The sequence below is a fragment of the Geotrypetes seraphini genome, chromosome 5 (assembly GCF_902459505.1).
Source record: "Geotrypetes seraphini chromosome 5, aGeoSer1.1, whole genome shotgun sequence".
In the NCBI taxonomy this organism is placed as follows: domain Eukaryota; kingdom Metazoa; phylum Chordata; class Amphibia; order Gymnophiona; family Dermophiidae; genus Geotrypetes; species Geotrypetes seraphini.
This window is the reverse complement of record NC_047088.1, coordinates 229,896,611-229,919,795: the sequence shown is the minus strand read 5'-3', so window position 1 is coordinate 229,919,795 and position 23,185 is coordinate 229,896,611. Positions and strand designations below refer to the sequence as shown.

General features: G+C 41.3%; 1 protein-coding gene and 1 long non-coding RNA gene across 12 annotated transcripts in view; one reads left to right on the top strand and one right to left on the bottom strand.

Annotated features, from left to right (window-relative positions):
* KYNU (kynureninase) overlaps window positions 1-23,185 on the top strand; it is a 461,407-nt gene that overhangs the window by 164,367 nt on the left and 273,855 nt on the right. The window lies entirely within an intron of this gene.
* On the bottom strand, window positions 668-22,621 carry LOC117360897. Its single transcript, XR_004539551.1, has 3 exons — window positions 22,388-22,621; window positions 11,529-11,735; window positions 668-1,902 (listed from the first exon to the last, which is right to left on the bottom strand). It is a non-coding gene; the product is annotated as an uncharacterized LOC117360897 (long non-coding RNA).

The following is a 23,185-nucleotide window of genomic DNA, read 5'->3' as shown; positions in this document are numbered from 1 at the left end:
ATCACAAATTGTTGGCGCACAAATATTGTTTCACCATAGGAATAAAATGGGCTGCTTATCATTTAGGGCTCCTTTTACGAAGGCAAGTTAGAGCCTTAACACTTAAAATAGCACGCGCTAAAATACCACGCATGCTAGCCGCAACCGCCTCCTCTTGAGCAGGCGGTAGTTTTTTGGCTAGCACATGCTATAGCGCGCGCTAATCTGGTGCATGCACTAAAAAACGCTAGCACACATTCGTAAAAGGAGCCCTTAGTGTGTGCTAATCTTAGCATGTAATAAATTCATTAATGCCCCTTAGTAAAATAGCCCTTAAATAGGTGACGGGATAATCGCGTGCCAGACGCCAGCGCGCCGACAATCCAGTGCCGACAGAAGCGCGCGGGGGAAAAGTAATTTTTAAAGAGCTCCGACGGGGGGTTTGGGGTGGCAACCCCCCACACACACTTTATTGGTTAGTGTTCGCGCTGCCCCACATTATAGAGAAAACAGAACTTTTCCCCCCCAAAAAATCAGAAAAAGTTCCGTTTCTCTATAATAGAGGTTTCCAACCCCCTGAACCCCCATCCAACAGCAGCGTGAACACTAACCAATAAAGTGTGTGTGTGGGGGGGGGTTGCCACCCCAAACCCTTGTCGGAGCTCTTTAAAAATTACTTTTTCCCCCGCGTGCTTCTCTCTTGCGCCGAATTGTTGGCGCTGGATTGTCGGCGCACTGGTGTCTTGCGCGCCATTGACTATGAACCCTTAAATAAGGTAGGATGTTGACTAAAGGGTAAAAGGGTACTGGACTTGATATACGTACAACCAAAACAGTTTACATATACAATATGCACAGAGTTACCAGACATCTGGGAACACCTGGACATGTCTTCTTTTTAGAGGACAGTCCAGGTGCCCGGAGGGATTTTCAAAACCCGGCACTCTTACTATATTTTCCTTTCTTTAAATTTCTTGTAAACTGTGCCGAGCTCTATCTTTATAGAAAAGATGTGGTATATAAGCTTAAGGTTTAGTTTACTTTTGGAAGTCCCCGACCTCAGGGCCATGTCCGGAGGGGCATCTGCACATACGCAGATGTTGATGCGATGATGTCATATGCGTGACATCATTGCGTCAACATCCACGCATGCGCCAATGCAATCCCAAGCACAGGGAGGTTTGTGGGGCTGGGGATGGAAAGGGCGGAGATCGAGCCAAGGTGGAATGGGGCAGATCTGGGGGAAATCTAGCAACCCTATTTAGTGTACTTTTTTCTGTCCCAGGTGGACTCACAGTCTAAATTGTACTAAAATATGGACAAGCATTTTTTTATTTCTTACTCTTAGGTCAGGGAGCTATGACAGCAAGCGGTCAATATGCTCTCTTAGTCCATTTCCATAGGAGGAGAGTGAATCTAAATATTGAGGAAATAATAATAAATGTCATTCAGCTTTTAATGAAGCTAATAATGTAGTACTCTCTTCCAAGCACAGGTAGATCTGATAAAGATAGGTTTATGCAAATTCAGGACCTTTGAACTTTGAATCAGCTTTTTTTTCCTTCAAATTAGGATGTTCATTCATTGGAATTACATGCAGAGGGAACATTGATTATACTACTACTCTTACTATTACTAATCATTTCTATAGTGCTACCAGACAGTCCCTACTCTAAAGAGCTTACAGTCTAGTTACAAACTTGATAATAAAAAGGTGCAGCTATACATAGTGCTCAAGTAGGGGAATTACAGATATTGGTGCTTAGCAGATAGGTTGGACTTTGGACTTGAAAGCAGCTTCAAAGAAGGGGGCTTTGAGTCTGGAGCTTAACACTGCCGGAGAAAGAGCTTGATGTACCGAGTCAGGCAGTTTGTTCCAGGCATACGGTGCAGCAAAGTCGAAGGGACAGAATCTGGAGTTGGCTAAAGTGGAAAAAGGTACAGATAAGAGTTATAAATATGGATGACTCAAATACTTTGGCACTGCAAGATGTAATATATTGCATGTGTTTTCACTGAATGTCCAGGACTTTGAATTAATTTTACTCTATTCAAAATGATATTTTAACAAGGTTTAACTCTTAACGGCCTCTTCTACAGAGCCGCACTAGCGGCCCTGCTGCGCTAATGGCCCCGAAGCCCATAGAGATTGCTGCGCGGCAGCCACTAGTGCGACTTTGTAAAAGAGGCCGTAAGTATGAAATTCTTACATTTATATGGTGATGATACCAAATCTGTTATCTTAATTATCAGATTTGAAACCAATTCTGAAGTTCATCTCTTTTATCCAAATGGTTTAAATTTGAGCTTAAGTACCTTTTTTTTTTTTCCTTTAGCAATCCAGTCTGCTGTATTCAAATGTTAGAAATTTCTCATTTGGATGGCATTACATCATTCTACATTATTATACCACAGATGTTTCTGAAGTCCTCTGTTCCAAACCAAGACTGAACACCTAGACTTTTTTTATCTTCAGCCTGCCAGTCACACTTTTTTCTGAGGATTTGGGGGCCTGTTTACCCCAGCATAATTTACATGGTGATAAATATGAATAATTTCAACATTTAAATACCAAAAACAGTCTTAATTACCTATCCCCATGTGATTATCAGGAACAAAGAGAAGGGATGATTGTTTCAAAACAGGAATTTTATAAATACATTCTAAATTTAAATAGTATTAGAGTGCCTCCAAGTGGTATAAGAGGACATTTTCACCTTATTGATAAAATCCAGGCTACTCAAGAAAATGCTCTGGATATTCTATAAACTCACATATTTTTGCAAGGATAATTACATTTTAGTTGTTAAACGATAGCAGAAATGCACCTCTCTGTTTTGGTTTCTTAAATTTAATGTTGTGGTTTCAAGTTTTCAAGTTTTTTATTACGGCTTGATATTCTGTTTTCTGTTTAGCTATGTATTAATGTCCTGGTTATTTTTCCTTGATTCCCATGGATTTTGCAGTCTTATTTGGTATGGTATTTATGGTACACCGTCAAAAGCAAGCCAGACTTTGGTGCACCAACAATCCCGTGGTGACATTTGCATATAGGACATATATGCACTACCGCTTCCGCCGCTTTTAAGGCTTTCTGTTAGCGCTGTGAGGGTGTGTATGTGTGTGTGTGTGTGGGGGGGGAAATCCCTCACTACATTTACAAGCCCTCACGCTCCCGTTGAGGGGAAACCCCCCGAGTACACTGAAAATTCCCATTTTCACTGTTTGGGAGTTTTCAGTGTAGTGGGGGGGGGGGTTTCCCTCCAACCACTCCCCAACAGGAGTGCGAGGACTTGTAAATATAGTGGGGGGGGGTTCCCCAACACCCCCCCTCACAGCATTAATGAAAATGCTTAAAAGTGGCAGAAGCGGCAGCATGCATATATCCTGCATACAAATGTTGTGGGATTGTCGGCACGCCAAAGTCCAGCATGCTTTTGATGGGTCACCGTGTTTATCCCCTTCCCCCCCTTTTTATCAAGCCATGCTGCCAATCAGTGCAAGCTAAATGCCAAGCCGCCCATAAGTATAGAATGGGTGGCTCAGCATCTAGCTTGCTTGGCGGTACGGTTCGATATGTAAAGTGCAAACATAGATTTTTCTACAACTCAAATGGAGGTTGAATCAGTGAGCTGTACAGAGTTAATCACAGATGTAGGTGGTTAAAATTAACTTTTAAGCAAATAAATGTCTTCAGTTAAAAATCCCACATCACTTCCATAATCTAGTTAGACTTTGTACACATAAGTGCTGTCACACACAGTTAGGGAAATAAAAATGAGTCTGGCCTAGAGCATGTACAGGTTCAAATTTAGACCCATTTCTATTATCCTGTTTTTAGCATGTTTATAAGGTTTAACACACGTAAAATAATGGAAGCCTCTTATTATTCTCAGTGCTGTCTAGCTAATGGAATAATTTCATAAAGATTTTTTTTTAGCATGCATGTGCCTGTATTAGTGCAGAAAATACTGTTTATAAATGTACCTTATGCATAAAAGTATATGTGATGATACTTTATTAAGAATGCACAAAGCAGGCTGACAAGGACCATCAATTTGGCAGTTCTCAAGGCCCCATAGATGTAGGGAGCTCATTCTCCCCTAATCAGTAATAGCTGGTAATGTATGTTGGATGGGTGTCTAGCAATCTTTCCCTGGAACATACTTAAATATGACTCAGGTATAGATGTGATTGGGATAAAGCATGGTGGAGTCACAATTTATATTTATCTATATCTATATATAAAATCAGATGTATGTATGCATGTTCCAGTATAACTCTGAAATGCATGGACATATTTTAACCAAACTTGGTATACATATCAATTACTATCTGGGAAAAATACTATGGGGGTGGGAAAGGGGTGACATGTAAAGAATCATTGAAAAAGACAGATATTGCTTTGAGCAATTGTGTGAAACTTGGGAATGATGTCACACTGTGCTGTGCTGTCATTACTGTAACAATGCCTCCATGGAAACGTAATGTAATTGGCCAAGTACAATCAAAGCTACATCTAGAGCTTCAGAGACAGTCCAGAAGCATAAGTCCCAGCTACAGGATATGAAAGAGAGAGCTGCTATATCTAGAGCTTCAGAGACAGTACAGCAGCGTGAGGCTCGACTATAGGATATGAAAGATAAATTTCTAATCCATAATTTTTGGGTTCACTGAGACACTCCTAATGTCGTTTAATTCCAAGTTCAACTCCATAGAGAGGGCCATTCTTGCTGCTCAGATTGGGATATCTGGGATTGGGATATCAGGGCAACGCCAGGTGATCAGCTAGTTCTTTATAAAACATGCATGATTAAAGTATTGTCATTTATATTTATACCAATTCCTAGACTGAAGAACAAAAGAATAGCTATTTTGAGTCAGACCAATGAACCATCTAGTTTAGCATTCTGTTTCGAACAGTGGCCAATCCATGTCACAAGTATCTGGCAGAATCCCAAATAGTAGCAACATTCTATGCTACCAATCCCAGGGAAGGCATTGGCTTCCCCCCATGTTTGTCTCAATAGCAGACTATGGACTTTTCCTCCAGAAAACTTTCCAAATATTTTTTGAACCCAGCTATGCTAACTGTTGTTACCACATCCTCCAGCCATGATTTTGCACTTTTTGTAGAGCAGTTTTATAAAGAAAAGAAAGGAATCTCGCATGTCTACCCCAAATAGGTACCCACGATCCCTCATTTAAGCAATCTGCTACACAATTATTTATTTATTTTGCTTTATTTCTCACCTTCCCAGAAATCTCAGGGTGGGTAACAGTAGAGCAAACTCAGTTTCAGAGAGTGGGATAACAGAAGGATCAGTGGGGTTACACAATACAGAGGGAACCTAGGTACAATATTAAAGGCTATCAAATTATCATCAAGGAGAAATGTACAGATTCTGTAGGCAGTAGATTTAAGTACAAGGTGAGGCTAACATGCTGTAATGTACAGAGGGGAACCAGGTGGGACAAAGGGCATACATAGTTTAGGAGGAGGGGACTTGGGTAACATAGGGAGCATAGCAGGGCATAGGCTGAAAACCATATTGAATGCTTATAGAGGGGAAGTCAAGCAGAAGTGTAATCTTGTTCATATGTCTGCTCATATGGCTTGAGGACTTAATTGACACAGTTCCTCGTAACCCATTTCTGGTCCAAAGCAGTTAGCAAAAGAAGAAGGTCTTTACTGCATTCCAGAAGGTCGTCAGAGAGTCCAGGGATCTGATTTGCATGGACAGATAATTCCATAACTTAGGGAAGAAATGGCTGTAGGAGCGTTTATGTGCAGTTTCCAGTTGAAGGGCTCTTCCTGGGGGAATGCTGAGGGTTTTTTTTCTGTTTCAGAGTGGAGGGGGCATAATTTGGCAACTATATAATAGGGTGCTTTATGGTGGAGGTTTTTATGAGCGAATACAAGGCCATTGAAGGCACAGCGCTTGTTGATAGCCAGTACACTGCTCGTAGTGCAGGTGAGGCACGGCCGTGGAAGCCGAGATTTTTTAAGAGGTGGATCACCATATTCTGCAATCACTGTAGATGGTTAAGGTTTTTTTGCAGTGAGTCCATTGAAGAGTGAATTGCAATAATCCACACGTAAGAACACATAGGCGTAGAGGAGCTGGTTCAGAGAGGTAAGAGTGGATAGGGTGGATCCTCCATAATTTACACAGATAATAGAATGAGATGGAGATAACTTGGGAGATGTGGGCAGAGAGAGAAAGGTGATTATCCAGTATCACACTAAGGCTGCGGACCTGATCTTTGGCTATTAGAGTAGTTGATTCCCAGGATAATGATGGGTGGGTGAAACTTGAGCTCTGCTTCCTGACCCAGAGGAGCTCTGTTTTGGCAGTGTTGAGTTGAAGTTTGTTGCAAATTATCCAGTCTTTCATGTCTTTGAGACAATTGTGTAGCTTGATGAGTTGGGTGGCCTATCCCTACCTAGAGGAAAGAGCAGTTGAATATCGTCAGCATACAAATGGATCTTGATGTTGTGTTTGTGGGCAATGTCTATGACATGCTTAATGTATAGGTTAAAAAGGAGTGGGGATAGTAAGGCTCCTTGGGTACCCTGTATTTTGTGGGTTTAGGCCTAGAGATGACTGAACCAAACAGAACGGATTGTGTTCTCTGTGATAGAAAAGATGAGAACAATTGGAGTGCTGACCCTGTGATTCCTAGGTTGGTAAGTCTGGTAAGCAGGATCTGGTGGTCAACAATATCAAAGGCTGCACTGAGGACAAGCTGGATTAGTAGGACGACATTTACCTTGTCCAGTATGGACCAGCATTCATCTATGATGTCTAAGTGGACGGTTCCTGTGCTATGGTACACTCTGAAGCCCAATTGGAACTTAGATAGGGCTCCTTGTTGATACAGGAAGGATTGTAGCTGTCGTAGCACTATCTTCTCTAGTAGTTTTTAGACAAAAGGCAGGATGGAGATCGGTCTGTAGCTACTTGGGCTCAAGGCTGGGCTTCTTGAGGATGGGTTTGATGAGGGCGGATTTCTAGCTAAGCGGTACATTTCTAGTCACTAGGGAGGCATTGATGAGAGGAAGGATTGACCCAATGAAAGCATCTTGAACTGATAGTAGGAGATTGGATGGGCATGGTCGGGCAGAGTAGTTTCATGGTCTCTGCAAGATCTCTGTGGGTGATTGGTTGGAACTGGGGAACAGATCTGCTTGTAAGTCCATGGATAAGCACGTGGGATAGGCTGGGGGGGGAGTCCCATGGGTGATGGAAGTGAGAGGGTTGATTTTGCTTGGAAGTGGTCGGAGAGTGTCTCACTGCTGAAGTCAGCTGGGATGTGTGCTCATAATGAAATCAAAATGATTTGACCACTACACTTCCCCCTTCGTATTCGCAGGGTAGGGGCAGAGCCAGCCCGTGAATATGGAAAAACTGTGAATAATATTTGGGCCGGTTCTGCCCTTATCCCCTGCTTACCCTGGATATTTTTAGCCCTGTAAGCCCCCCCTTAAGCCTTACCTGGTGGTCTAGCTGTTTTTCAGGCAGGAGCGATCTTCCCACGCTCATGCCCCATGTAGATTGCTCACAGGAAATGGCTGCCTTGAGCTCAGGTAGTCTCTCGAGCCATTTCCTGAAGGGATTCTCACTCCCTACTGTTCTATCCCTAACCATCTTGCTGTCCTATTGATTTAATGGAGTTCTCCCCTTAACCTTTTGTTCCCTGTACATTAGTTAGTCTCTTGTATGTCCAACTAATTACAATTGTATGTATGACCATATTCTTTTATGAAGTCTGTACATCACTTAGAATTATGATAAGCGGTATAACAAATTTTAAATAAATTTGGAAACTTGAAATTTCCTGTAGGAAGAGGTGATTTGTCAATGTGAATAAGTATCTGTAGCAATTGAGGATTTTTTGGAGGAGCTGTGCAGAGTAGACCTTTTTTTTTTGCCTCCAGGATAGCGGATTGAGGAGTAGTGGCTCGTGGCCAGCAGGGGGTAATGGTTATGGGACGGTAATGGGAATGGATGTCAGGACATGATAAGGGCAATATTTTTTGTGGAGTTTTTCTACAAAAGCGCCTGTTTTTCGTATGATTCTGGGTAATTCTAGTTAGACAAACATCTGTGTCAGTTAAGGACCACGCCCAAATAGAAGCGTACAGAAAAACGGTTGAATAAAAATCTGAATAATATATAAAAGCCAGAGAAAAACATACCACAGATTAATATAAGGGAAAGCATAATAATATCTGTTTATGTACTTTGCTGTTGAGCCAAATCATGGTGGAAATCATGATTACATGATTACAAGGAATCCATTTTGAGTTGAGGAATCCATTTTGTGTGTCCAGGTCTTTGTTCTCAGCAGCGTGGTGTTAATTAATTCCACATGTGCTTGCTTTAGACTGGTAAAGAAAGATAACGTGTCTCAAACTGAATTTAATATAGATTTGAATGCAAATTATGTATGGAAGGCTTGGCCAAGCAAATATGACTGGAGTGATTTGTGTGAATGTGTTGAACAAAAGCATAGGGTTTGAAAAACATAATATATATTTGTAACCTAGAGAAATCCTGAGGCAACATCTGGGAGTAATTAGGTCAGAGACTCCTCCTCTTTGTGTGTGAGACTGTCAGCTTAGGAGGAGAGGGGGAGGCCGGCCCCTCCTCCTCCTCCTGTAGGCTAAGGCTATATCATTTGAACCTGTCAGATTCTTTTCTTTTCCTCCAAGGCTGAGAACTTTTCAGCACCATGTTAATAATTGTAGATTCTCTTGAATAATAATGTTAATTCAGAAATCAAATGTACTGTTCTAAACTTTTAAACGTGGAGGAATTTTCCTGTGTCCAACTTTTAAGACCACCCATATTACTTTATTGGTTGTTATACTGATGATGTCATAATGAGCCAACAGCATATAATAGAAAATCTGGAGCTATTAAGACGAGATCATTATGAGAAGGCCAGCATTTGGCAACTCTAACGATCTCCCATTAGCGCAACTGTTAAGCAATTATGCTGACGCTTTTGATCTCATAATGGAAAAATAGAAATAATAATTAAATAAATGTTAATTAATTTTTAAAACCTTGCGCTGGTGTCAATAACCTCACCTCCCCCCTTCGGAACCTGAGTGCTCTCCAACCCTTCCGAAAACATCTGAAAACCTGGCTTTTCTCTAAAATCTAACTCTCCCTCCTCCCTGACTTTCTAGCTCTCTAACATTCTTCTTCCCTCCGATCTTCATCTAACCCTTTCCCTGGAGTTCCTTTCTCATTACATTCCCTGTAAACCGTGCCGAGCTCCACGACCATGGAGATGGCGCGATATAAAAACCTAAGGTTTAGTTTAGTTTAGTTTAGATTTTGCATGTGTTATTATTTTCAAACCTGAAGCTTTCACCAAGGCGTAGATGTCCCTTGCTCAGGATTTATAGTTTCTTTAGAGATTCTTCCAATGGCCTTTATTTTCCTTACTTTGGCATTTAACCTATCTCCTTTTGGCTTTCCTGAGGTTTTCTCTTTTGGGTGCTTAACTGATATGAAAGCATATTATTGCTCCAGTATTCAAAATGATTTAAAGGGCCAGGAGAGTCTCCTAGCTGTTTTCATCACCTGTCTGGGGCTAATCAGGTATTTTCAGCAGCAGTTAACCAGATAGGGCACTGAAAATGCCTGGGAAGCACTTGGGTCAAAAACTGACTATTTTGGAGGTATTCCAGAGGTAGAGTTAACATTTAGCCACTCAATTGTCAGTACTTAAAAAGATAACTGTGTAAATAGGATTGCATAAAACTCAGTCCTATCTTTGGCCCTCTTTTACTAAGCCATGGTAGAGGTTTCTAACAGAACTGCAAATGCTGTTCCATGCATATAGTCCAGATACCCTCAGCCAAGCTGTCAATAACTGTTTTACTTTGTACAGTCTCTCTTTCTTTGCTCAAGTAGAGTTAGCTTCCCTAAGAGTTCTGCCTCAGCCACATCTAGGGGAAAGCTGGGGAATTCCTTTCTCTTCCAGGGACCTCCCTGAATGACTCTCAAACTAGAACAGATATTCATTTCTCCCTCCGTATTCGCTGTGATAGGGGATTAACAGAACTGCAAATACAGGAAAACCGCAAACAACTTTTTCATATGTTATTTGCTGTTTTCTATTAAAAACCATCGTGAATATGGCAAAAGCGCGAATAACATGGTGGGAGACCTGGCCTTTTCCTGAAGGAGAGGCAAAACACGGTGAAGAAAGTGCTGGGAATCAGCAATTTTCTCTGTAAACGCTTAGAATCAGCGATTTCTCTATGCAAGCTGATGTAATTTGGGGGGGGAGGAGCCAGCAAGCTAAACACCGTGAATAATCGAAACCGCGATTGCTGAAACTGCAAATACGAAGGGAGAAGTGTACTCATGTCTGCCTGGGTCCCCGCCTCTGTGACTCAGCCGCTCTTCCACCTCTTCTCAGGCAGTTCAGCCCTAAACATCTGAGCCCAGTGCATCCCGGGGTTTGTGGTTCCTTCTTTCTCTGATTAGCACCCCCTCCTGCCTGGTCATATAATATCATCATTATTGTGGAAGAATCCCTGACTCTCTCACACCTCAATTATTCTTTTTTAGTGTAGCACTGAAGTGAAGTTAAACTATATCTGTTTACTTAATAATTTTCTGGTTTTCTGTACAAGAATTTTTCTTGATTATGTATAATTTGAAACATTTTGAAAACACTTTTTTAAATGTTCAGTAGCATGCATTACGCTATGAGGGATCTTCAAAAAGTTCCTGCACTTTTATTTTGTAAACACTATTAAAGATCTCAAAAGCAAATTACATAACTTTTCCACATAATCACCCTGTTTTGGCTGACCAACTAGTCACATACCATTCTAAAACATGCCACATCTCCCGCCCCAACCATTTCCTGTGAAAATATGAAAGTGCAGAAACTTTTTGAAAAACCCTCATATGCAAGGGCAGTGCTTCCCAGCTATAACTCAGTATCTAAAAATAGCTAAATATGAATGACTATCCCAAATCTAATCTCAAAGAATTTGTGCAAGTTTGATTTAATTGGCTATCCAACTGCAAATTTAACCATTTAGCTATTAACCAGTTAATAACCAGTTAATTTTAACCAGTTAATTTTACTGTTCCAATGTTTGGTATACCTACAACTAGGATTCAAGGTATAATGTCCTGAGCTAATCAGGCATCGGTCTAACAAGTCAGTCTAGTTTTTCTGTATCATTGCTTGTCAATGTATTAGGATATCAGCAATAACATTTTTCTCCTCTCCACTTCTTATTTACAGGCAAATACAATTTTCCTCTATTCAGAAGTGCAACTGATTACAAAATTCCTCATATATTGGTTAATAGCCATTGTTTAGGATTGGAGTTCTCAAAGGGCTGAAAACAGGTCTATATTTCAGGACATTAAAATGTGTCTATTAATCTGCATGAACTTGGCACCAAAATAGTATCATTTGCATGCTTTCAGTACCCTGAAAGCCAAACTTGTCTGTGGTCTGCAAAATGTGACATTTAAAGTCTTTGGTCTATATATACTTACTTAATCTTTGTTTCTGGAACTCTGACCAAATCCAAGGGAGCTCATCCATAAATCATTGAGCATTTGTGAACAATATTTATTGGTATCTGGAACATTTGCTACCTGTAGCCCTGCCAGGGGGGTCATTGATCACTATCAGTTAATCCTTATAAGCTCATGAAGAACATGGCAAAAGTAATATTGCTTAGATCACCGTATGTAATACAGCTGCAAGGGAAAGACAAAGACAGAGATTAGAACAAAAGCAAATAAACTGTAGTTGGAAATGAGAAATATCTGTGTGACTGCACTCAGGATTGCTCCGGGGTTTAAGCCAAGAATCCAAAACAAAATTACGAGAATAATTGCAGAGGCTAGCAAACAAAAATTAGAAATACAAATAGTTTAGTTCGGGGATGAAAGCAGAAATAGTCTTAAAGCATGGTATTTAAAAGTAAACTAATTAAAGTACAATGAGGAGCATTAGCAGTCAATTTGAGAAACTGAGATTATACTCCATACATCTTTGCTTAAGAATTAGGAGAGGCAAAACACGGTATGGTATGTGCAAAAATAGCCTATTTGAATATATTGCCCCTTAGGAGAGTTGTTCGTAAGGTGTGGTAAAAGTTGGCCTCTTATCACACCTTAAACAATGTGGAATAACCTGCAGTAATTCCACTTTCCTCTCAAACCCTCTGCTCCATTTCCTCCATTCTCCATTTCTGTAAATAATACTCTTATCGTTCCCTTCTCCTCTGTTCGTAACCTTGAAGTCGTGTTTGACTCTGATCTCATTTTCTACATACATCCAACAAACTGTTAAAACCCATTGCTTTTATCTCTACAACAGCTCCAAAATTTGCCCCTTCCTCTCAGAGGATGTTATAGTGCCGATATTATGAGTAGGCCAGCCTCCTTACTGACGTCAAACGCTCAAACGTGGAGCTTTCAGCTGCTTTATATTCAGCAGATTACAAACCGCGGCCATGTTTGAACTGAAATGACTGCACCTTCGATCGGTAAGAGACAAACTTATATCTGAAAACTGTTTTCTGTTTCTGATCAGTCTTTTGAAATAAACCCCCCGTTTTAACAAATTTCATAACAACTTTTGGACAAATTGCTTGCACGATGTTTAGCAGAGTATAATGCTTTTACATTTGAGAGGTCACTAGCGTCTGCAATGTTTGAATGAATTTTAAAGAAGCAATAACTGAGAAGAGAGTTGAATTTTAAAAGTTTTGTATGTTTTTCAGTTCCCCTCGACCCTGAAGAAAAACTTTGTTTGAAACATGCATGTCGGGAGAGGTGGCATTGATGAACTTTTGAGAGCTAAACTCGAAGCTAAGAAAAAGATATTAAGTAATGAAATGAAATAAATTGAAATGAAATGCAATGAAGAAATAGCTATGGAGTTATGAAATTACAAATACGATTATGAAATTAAATGAATTTTAGAGTTTTGATTGAATAAAACAATAAAGTGGACTGATGAAGACAAGAGATAGTTGGGCATTATTCATGGTCCAGTTAATATCCAAAGGTCCATACAAATGAAAAAATAGAAAAAATAAAAATAATTAATGTATATACATAAACTTATATAATGAAGTTTATGAATCTCTTTACAGTGTATATAATGCCACACTATGTAAGCAGGCACCATATAGCTTTATAAGATTAGAGATTTGAAAAGAGTACAGAGAAAAGTTAGTGGTTTAGAGAGAAGTGATCAATACAGGGCAAGCAGTGGCTTCCCTCGTGTCTTTCTCAATAACAAACTATGGACTTTTCCTCCAGGAACTTGTCCAAACCTTTCTTAAAATCAGCTACGCTATCCGCTCTTACCACATCCTCTGGCAACGCATTTCAGAGCTTAACTATTCTCTGAGTGAAATTTTTTTTCCTCCTATTGGTTTTAAGAGTATTTCCCTGTAACTTCATCGAGTGTCCCCTAGTCTTTGCCATTTTTGACGGAGTGAAAAATCGATCCACTTGTTACCTGTTCTATTCCACTCAGGATTTTGTAGACTTCAATCATATCTCAGTCAAGCTGTGGATAAACTTTGGTGGTCTTTGAGTTAAAATAGTGTATTAAATCTTTGAATTAATTCTACAAAGGGAACACACTAAATGGATACAAAGGTATACACACATTTTATAGTCTGGAGGAATAAGATGAACTGCTGCATGCTCCAATAGCAAGTGAACAAGCAAGAAAGATTGCATGCAGAATAGTTGAAAAATAGGCAGGCACTTTGGTAACTATATTGGCAATTTCTTTTAATAAGTACTAAGCTATTACAGCCAAAGTATGGCTGCGAAACATCATGTCACCAAAGCAGTCACTCATTGCAATTTCTGCCTTCATCCAAACTTAGTCTGATTCATGGTAAGCAACCAGTTTGCTTTACAAGAGACCTACAGATTTACTCCCTTGTGTAACACGTGGAGGAACTGAAAGAGGAAGTGGTTAAGCTGAAAAATACCTCTCAAAATTAGAACTAAAAAAGAATATATGTTTATTAAGGCATCCAAGTTCTACAAGAGAGGGACAAATGACAGGGGGACACTGATTTAATTTAAAATAGGATTTATATCCCATTTATAACACAATGGGAACCTTTTACCAAACTGTGGCCCTCTGTTACAAAGCCACGCTAGCGTTTTTCGCACCGTCCGCAGCAGTAGCAGCTCCGACGCTCATAGAATTTCTTTGAGCGTCACAGCTGTTTCCGCCGCAGCCGGCACTCAAAACCGTGCTACGGTTTTGTAAAAGAGGGAGTGCGATAGATAATGGCCTTAGCACATCCTTTCAGAGGTCATTTGTGCGTGCTAAGGTCATTTTTCCACCTTAGAAAAATGGTCGATTTTTTTCTACTGTCACTATAAATAGCCACACTCTGATTGTCACCATTAGAATATGAGCTCCTACCGTTACCCATTATGGAGGGCTCGCACGCTAGACAAGCCCAAATCGGTTAGTGCACGGCAGCTTGGATATGCTAACCAATTAATGCAGAAAATGACCACTCTCCTTCCCCACATCTGCCCCTAATGCTAAAAAAATAAATGTTATTTTTTAGTGCATGGGTAGTGCGTGCACATTCAAAAATTACTGTGGGATGCCTCACCGCATCCTGCAGTAAACCATTTTTTGCTGCTGTAAGCTTACATTAGGGCTTGTCGCAGCTTAGTAAAAGGACCCCAATGATTCTATGCAAGTTATAAAACAAAATCAATTTCAGAGCAAACTACAAAGTTTTATACATATATTTGTATGTCTTTATAATGTAATAAATTATCCTGAATATACTCCATCTCATGGCTAATTCTTGTTTTAACCAAGTCCATGTCAGGCAAAAACAGGAGGATCGCCTCCACAAGACAACAACGTGCAGACAAACAGTGGAGATGACCAAGATAACAAGGGTGTTGTTTATTTCATAAGTCTGCTTTTATTGATTCAACGACTCAACACGTGTTTCGGTCTACCCGACCTGCCTCAGGAGCCTTATTCAGGTCAGTGTGTGGTTTTTCACTATAAATTATGTCACAATTTAAAACACCATCCAAATGGGATGCATTGGACAGGCACATCTACTGACAAACAATTGTTGAGCTGCCGGCCGTTCACCGGAGGTAAGAATTTGTGTCGTCAGAGCGTGTGACGTCAAAAACAAACCCCTCTACATATCAGCTGCATACTTCCAATCTATTGTAATAGTTTGGCAGTAGATGAAAATGTCAAACACACCATATTATCATATGGATGGTGTTTTAAATTGTGACATAATTTATAGCAATAAACACACACACTGACCTGAATAAGGCTCCTGAGGCAGGCTGGATAGGCCGAAACACGTGTCAAGTTGTTGAATCAATAAAATCAGACTTTTGAAATAAACAGCACCCTTGTTATCTTGGTCATCTCTACTGCTTGTCTTAACCGAGTCCATATCAATTGTCATAACCCATATTCAAATCTTGACAGGTCCATAAATGCTACTATCACCTAAAATGCATCAATCTTCAGAGTCTAATGAATTAACTTCCAGCAAGGGCTGTTACAAAACATGAGCTTCGACAATGATGTTACAATACATGAGCTACAATTTTTGAGCTTCTCCATTATATGTGTATTATTTATTATATATTTTACATTTTGTGTTTTTCCTGTGTTCTTAGGCCCTTAAGTGATTGACTGAGTTTAGAAACAGTTTGAGTGGGAAGCAATACAAGAAAATTATAAATTGAGTTAACTTTAAGGACAGGGGCATACTAGGGTGTGCTGCAAGGAGCTGTTATTGCTCCTGGTCAACATTTTGTTTAGTAGTATTGAGGACGGGTTGTTGGGAAAGGTTTGCAGATGATACAAAAAACTACAACAAGGCAGACATCCTGGAAGGAGTGGATGACATGAAAATAATCTAACAGAGTCTAAGGAGTGGCCTAGAACTATTTAATGATTTAAAAAAAAAATGCAGCACCATGAACTTAGGCTGCAAAACCTTAGTGAACAGAACAGTATAGGCCTAAAGTATTTTTGTGTGGTTTGGGTGTGAAATATATTTTTTTTAAATCATGATTGTAGCAGGTTTCTGGGTCTTGCCGCATCTGTGTAGAAAGAACTGGCATTTCAGCCATCATACTGTGGCTTTCTTCAGAGTATGATGTGAGGTCTGCAGTGTGTCTTTATATATATAGTGGGTTCACGGACCTGATTGAGAACAGGGCAATCTATGGGTCAAGAAATTTGAATTTTTGGTGGGAAAGTTTGTTGGGCTGACCTGATTGAGAACAGAGAAGTCTGTTGGTCATGAATTTGAATTTTAGCGGGAAAGTTCGTTGGAAATCCAGGATGATTGTCAGAAAAGAGGCTGGGACTTGTGAGATGAAGGGAAAGATGTTTGTCCTTGGCCCCAGTCCTTTTTGCATTAAGTTTCTTTTGGATGAGAAGTTGCCATGCTTTGTTTATGAAGAGCCCTTTATCTGCATTGACGTTATTGGGGTGTCTTGCAATTCTATTGCTTCTTTGATTCTTCTTGGCCACCAGTGGTCTTCTTTATCCAGGACTTTTGTGTTTTCAAATCTAATTGTATGACCAGTTTCCCTGTCATGGAGGGCTATAGCTGATTTTTCTGGGTTGCATAGCTTGTAGTGTCTCTTGTGCTCTTTCAGCCTTTCCTCTATAGTGTGTCCAGTCTTACCAATGTAAGATTGGCCACAACTGCATAGGATTTCATATACACCAGGAGTTTGAAGCAGAGGCAAACAATCTTTGACAAGTGTAAGTGCAGATGCAAGTTTCTGGGGTGCATTGTAGGCTGTTTAGATGTTATTTTTTTTTAGTAGTTTCCCTATGCGAACTGTTATTCCTTGGACATAAGGGAGCACTACTATTTTTTGCTCTGACACAATATTGTCCTCTGGTGGTTGTTGGTCATTGATGGTTTTCTGGGTCGAGTTGTCCATAAATTTTAGGGCTCAAGAGATAGCTCTTCTGCTGTAGCCATAGCAAGAAAAAAGTGTCCTGGAGGGTGTCCTTTTTTTCCTGAAGGCTTCCTGGGTCACAAACTCTTAGAGCTCTATTCACGAGGATGTGTAGAACCCCTCTTTTTGTGGATGGGTGGTGATGAGACTCTGCATGCAGATAACAGTTGGTATGGGTGGGTTTCCTGTAAACCGTGTGTCCCAAGCTGTCTGAGGCCTGGAAGGTGCATTGGAGAAGGAAAGTTGTATGATTGGTGCAGGGTGATCTCAGTTTTTAGCCTTTTATCCATGATTCTTTGTATGAGGATGCTAAGGTTTTTAACCTTTAAACCATGAGTCTTTGTATCAGGACCCTTAGGGACTCCTGAGAAAAACAGTTTTATCAAAACACGGACCGTGTTGGGTCCAAGTCCCCAATGATTTGGGCAGTGGCGTACCTAGGGTATGTGGCACCCGGGGCCCATCATTTTTTGACACCCCCCTCCCCAATCTATATGAAAAATATGATTTTTAGTAACAATCCACATATCGCACAACAAGAGTGTACCTAGGAAAAGGCAGCATCTTAAACACTGCAGTGAGCACTAGAACACCAACACATACATTGTAAAACTAAACAAGCCAGATCCCGCACAGTCAATTGATGCTATAGTCAATGCCAACTGAAAACTATGTTCTTTTCATACACACAGAACAGAGATACACCCTCGCCCAATATGGAATAATCACAAACTAAAAATAGAAATATGTAGACAAAAGTTAAACTGAACCGCCAAGAAACCAGACACTGGATACAATGCAACACCACAAAAACAGTAACACATGTCCTCTAATACAGTGCAAAATATAAAGACAGTAGATGTAAATTTGAAAAAACTGATACATAACAATCGCCACTTTACAAATTAACAAATAAAAATAAAACAAATAATGAGAAATAAAAAAATATCATTTTATTGGACTAATCCCCGTAAGCTCGGTCCCCATCCCTGCAAACCACCTGATTCCATCCACACAAGCCTTGAATTGTTTATATTAAAGTATAAAAAGAAATAATATTCTGTACAATTGTCAATTTATAAATCAGCGTCTTCTCCCCACTCTCTTCCCCATTTCCCTTCAGCGTCCTCAGCCCACTCTCTCTCCACTTTCCTTCAGCGCACGCACATAAAAACAAGCAAGTAATTTATATCATTTTCATTCTATTCATTCATAGAAATTAAAGTCTAAATAATGCCAGTCACATAACAAAACATGATTTTACAAAAATAATTCCCTGTACAGTCAAGCCTGCAAGGATTACTAGATGTCTTTCAGCAGTTCCCCTCCCTCCCCCTTACCTTTGTGGCCAAGTCAAAATGATCTACCAACAATAAAATTTTAAAAACACAAAGCACGCTGTACGCAGAGAAAATGTTAATTATCATTTATATTCCGCGGGTTTTCAAAGAGGTCAAGGCAGATGACTTTATGCAATGTCACCTCAGTAACAACTATACAAAAATAGACAAATATTCCCCCTCCCTTTTTACTAAAATGCGATAGCGGTTTTTAGTGCAGGGAGTTGCGCTGAATGCCCCACGCTGCTCTTAACGCTCATAGGCTCCCTGCGCTAAAAAACGCTATTGCGGTTTAGTAAAAGGGGGCCATAGTGCAAAATATAGACAGCATATATAAATTCTCAAAGCAGACACATTTTGATCACTAAATTGAAAATAAAATCATTTTTCCTACCTTTGGTAATTTCATGAGTCTTTGGTTGCACTTTATTCTTCTGACTGTGCATCCAATATTTCTTCCCTTCTTTCAGCCTCCTGTATGCTTCCTCTCCTCCAGACCTCATTCCCTCCCCAAACTTTTTCTTTGTTTCACCCTGCCCCTTCTTTCTTTTTCTCTCTCTCCATACCCCCTTTCTTTCTGTATGTCTGTTTTTCTCTCTCTCTCCGTACCCCATTTTTCTTTGTTTCACCCTGCCCCCTTTCTTTCTTTCTGGCTCCCTGTCCCCCCTTTCTTTCTTTCTCCCTGCCCTCCCCTATGCCACCACCATTGGGAAAATGCTGCCACCACCACTGGGGAATAGGCTGCCACTGCCGCCATCGGGAACAGGCCGATGCCGAGTTCGCCCTGCTTGTCTTCCCCGTGGGGCCGACCAACTCTCGCCACCTGACGTCAATTCTAACGTCGGAGAGGACGTTCTAGGCCAGACAGGCAGCGATTGGCTGGCCCAGAACGTCCTCTCCGATGTCAGAATTGACGCGGGTGGCGAGAGTTGGTCGGCCCCACAGGGAAAAGCAGGGAGAACTTGGCGCCGGCTCGTTCCCGATGGCGCCGGTGGCACTCAAGTGGCTAAAGAGCCGCAGTTTGCCAGCCTAGGGAGAACACTGGAGGGTGGCCAGCTGTGCACCCCCTTGGGACGTAAACCCGGGGTGGACCTTGGTATGCCACTATCTGTACCTCACTACCTCCTTATGACCAAAAATTCTCCTTTCTTCTATTCCCCGTGTACACAACCATCTCTTTCCCTCCCTTCCTCTCTCCCAAGTCCATGCCTTCTGTGTCCAAAAACACATTCCCTCCCCCACCTCAGCATCTCTTTCCCTCCCTTCCTCTCTCCCAAGTCCATGCCTTCTGTGTCCAAAAACACATTCCCTCCCCCACCTCAGCATCTCTTTCCCTCCCTTCCTCTCTCCCAAGTCCATGCCTTCTGTGTCCAAAAACCCATTCCCTCCCCCACCTCAGCATCTCTTTCCTTCCCTTCTTCTCTCCCAAGTCCATGCCTTCTGTGTCCAAAAACCCATTCCCTCCCCCACCTCAGCATCTCTTTCCCTGCCTTCCTCTCTCCCAAGTCCATGCCTTCTGTGTCCAAAATCCCATTCCCTCCCCCACCTCAGCATCTCTTTCCCTCCCTTCTTCTCTCCCAAGTCCATGCCTTGTGTCCAAAACGCACTTCCTCCCCCCTTTTGTGTTCCGCGTTTGCCTCCAAGCCCATCTTTGCAACTTTCTCAGCAAAAAGGAGCTCGAGCCGCGAGGCTTGTCTTCAGTTTCCTGCCTGCCCTGCCGCGCACAAATAGCCGACCGGAAGTATTCTCCGACGTCAGCGCTGGGAAGACTTCCCATCGGCTATATGTGAGCGGCAGGGCAGGAAGGAACAGAAGACGAGCCTCGTGGCTCGAGATGTATTTAACTCCGCGGGTCCCCCGTCCAGCTCTCTCCTGTGCACCCCCTTGGGGCGTGCACCTGGGGTGGACCGCCCCCGCCCCCCCTAGGTACGCCACTGGATTTGGGTCCTAGGCATTTCTCATGTGGATTATTGAACTGTACTTCTAATAAAGCCTGAATCTTGAACATCATCTTCTCCACAGTGTTTTTGTTTTTGTTCGAGATTTATTTCTGTGGCGTACCAAGGGTCTAATCTAATCTAATCCTTAGGTTTGTAAACCGCATCATCTCCACGTTCGTAGAGCTCGACGCGGTTTACAGTAGGAGAAATAGGAAGGAACTACAACAGAGGGTTAGAGGTAGAAGTGTGAAGAAAATTTAGAGGACTTGGGATGCCAAGATATAAGAGTTTCCTTGATTCCTAAGTTGGAGGGAGACTTACATTTTTTTAGAAAAGCCAGGTTTTCAGATGTTTGCGGAAAACTTGGAGAGAGCTCAAGTTCCGAAGAGGGGAGGTAAGGTTGTTCCAGAATTGTTTGCGCTGCAGTGGTCATATAGTCAGTTTTGGCACCTTTGTGCCACTTAGACCCTTCTAAAACAGAATTAGTTCCAAACATATAAGTTCCGTCCCAGATGCCTTGCAAAATGTTTGATTATTGTTGCAAGACGTCCATGTCTAACCCGCCCTTGAGACCACCCAAAGCCCACCCATAACACACCTCCATCATGCCCATCTCGTGCTCTGGACATACAGAGGCTGGAATACCTCACTAGATGTATAGAAAGACTATTGTCACTTGGATGTCCTGGCGATTAGGATGTCCAAGTGCTGATTAAGGATGCTTTTTGGACATCTATGTTTTTCAATTATGAGCCTGCATTGGGTTTTCTGGATATCCACAATGAATATGCATGTGATTGGCATGCACGTCCTCCTTGGTATTGTCACAGGCCCCCTTTGGGTGGTGGCTCTTGGGGAAACCCGTGGCAGAATTTAATAGCCTATGGGTCAAACTGAGCCTCATAGTCATCTGTCAGGAGGGCATGTGAGCATCAACCATACACACTACCAATAACACAGTTCTGGTTTGTTAACCCTTTTATTATCTTATGGCTCCCAAGCCATAGTATAATGTTCAACAGAAAAAGGCAATTGCAGGATTCAGTTCAGCAGGGAAAACAAACAAACAAGTAAAACCCCAAAATATACAGGATTGCTTGAGTATGGACAGTGGTCAGAATGTTCCAACAGTCAGTCCTGCCCTTCAGGCAACCATATCTCAGCAAAACAAACAGGACTCTCAGGATGAGTTGAGGGCTTGAAATGTTTGTCTTTTAACCCTTTCAGGACCATAAGGATCGTAGGCTAATTTTTGTGATTTTGATGACATTTTTATGGTAAAAAGGGCTTGCAGATGCCAAAAAATTGATTTTTTTTTGTGAAATATCATTATTTTTTTTAAAAAAAATCACACTTCTGGCTTATGGACAGTGTGGCAAGTGAATCTTCTCGTCAATCTGGCAACGACGCTAATGAATGAATGTCGGAACCAGTTTGTTTACATAAAGGCAGTATCATATGGAATCCGTACATATCAAATTTAGAACTGTAGACTATCCCAATCAAAATTTATAGGATTTTAAAATTATGGGACAAATATGTCCCTTGGTCCTGAAAGGGTTAAATCCAGCATACCCCGGCTTATACTTCCCAGCCAGAGAAAAAGAAAAAAACCCAAAACTTCCTGGTTTGAATCCCCAGCTACTCAGGAAAAGTTCCTTTGGGTAAGTCTTGAGCTAGTCTTTGGCTCCAGAGAGCCTAAAGTTCATAATGTTCAGTCTCATATGCAAACAACAGGGTAATCAATTTCTCTTTGATTCTGAGTCAGGCTTGTTTGTCAGCCAGCCTGGCCTGCTCCAGTATTAGGGTACTGGATACCAGCAGCAGAGCTGCTTTTAGAGAGTGGCTCTGCGTGATGGTAAAAGTTGTAACAAAAAGAACCCACTTAAACCCACCTCTTAAACAATGCAGAACTACCTCACTCTCTCTCTGCCACAAACAACGGGCTTCAACTACACAACCCCGACTCCACACACAATGGGGAAAACAAAACAGCAAAGTCTTGACAAAGGGGTTACAATCCTTTTCAACTTGCACAGGAAAACACACTTGCAAAGCTCTTTTTTTCTTATTGCTACTTGCTGGCTTTAGCAGACCAACATACCTCCATATCCTGGATGTGATTATCAGAATCTCCAGCTGGCTCTACATCCATAAACTGCTCACACTGAACTTTGTTTCAGGAGGCACCTGCACAGGCAGGCTCAGTTCCATGGTCTCAGGCAGCTCAGTCCCCCTTGCCTACTCATCTGCTCCTCTCTGTCCTTTTTCTGCTCAAAACAGTCAGCTTGCTTGTGCATCCAGCTACAGGTAACTCTCTAATTGTGTTAGTCCCTTTCCCCATATGTGTAAAGGGAAAAGCCCTGGCAGGACATGCTCTGGGAGGTGATGTCAGAGTTCTGTGCCTGCTCCCTCTGGTGGTTGCAACTGGTAAATCTACAGACTGATCAAACGGCACTTTAAATCCAGAACAAGTATGAGTTTCAGACTGTTGTGTGAGGGCCTTAGGGGGGACACAGCTAACAGGCATAGATTGTTTCTTCAGTCTTCAGATGTTGAGAAGGGTTCATCATCGAACTTCTAAAAATGAAACAACTAGTAAGACGACTGGAAAGAATCTGGAAAAAAAACAGGAGAATTGTCAGACCGCAACAACAGGAGGTCTAACATAAAAATCTACAAACAACTGATAAAAGACAAACGTAAAGCAGTCTACTCTGCTAAAATCATCTTAGCCAGCACTAGTTCAAATGGAATCAATACAAAAGAGCTGTTCAACTTGGTTATGAATTTATTTGACACCACACGCCACACTCAACTCGTGCACAATATCTAACTACCTTTAGCAATTGATTTAGCACAACATTTCGACTCAAAAATTAAAAACCTAAGAAACGACTGT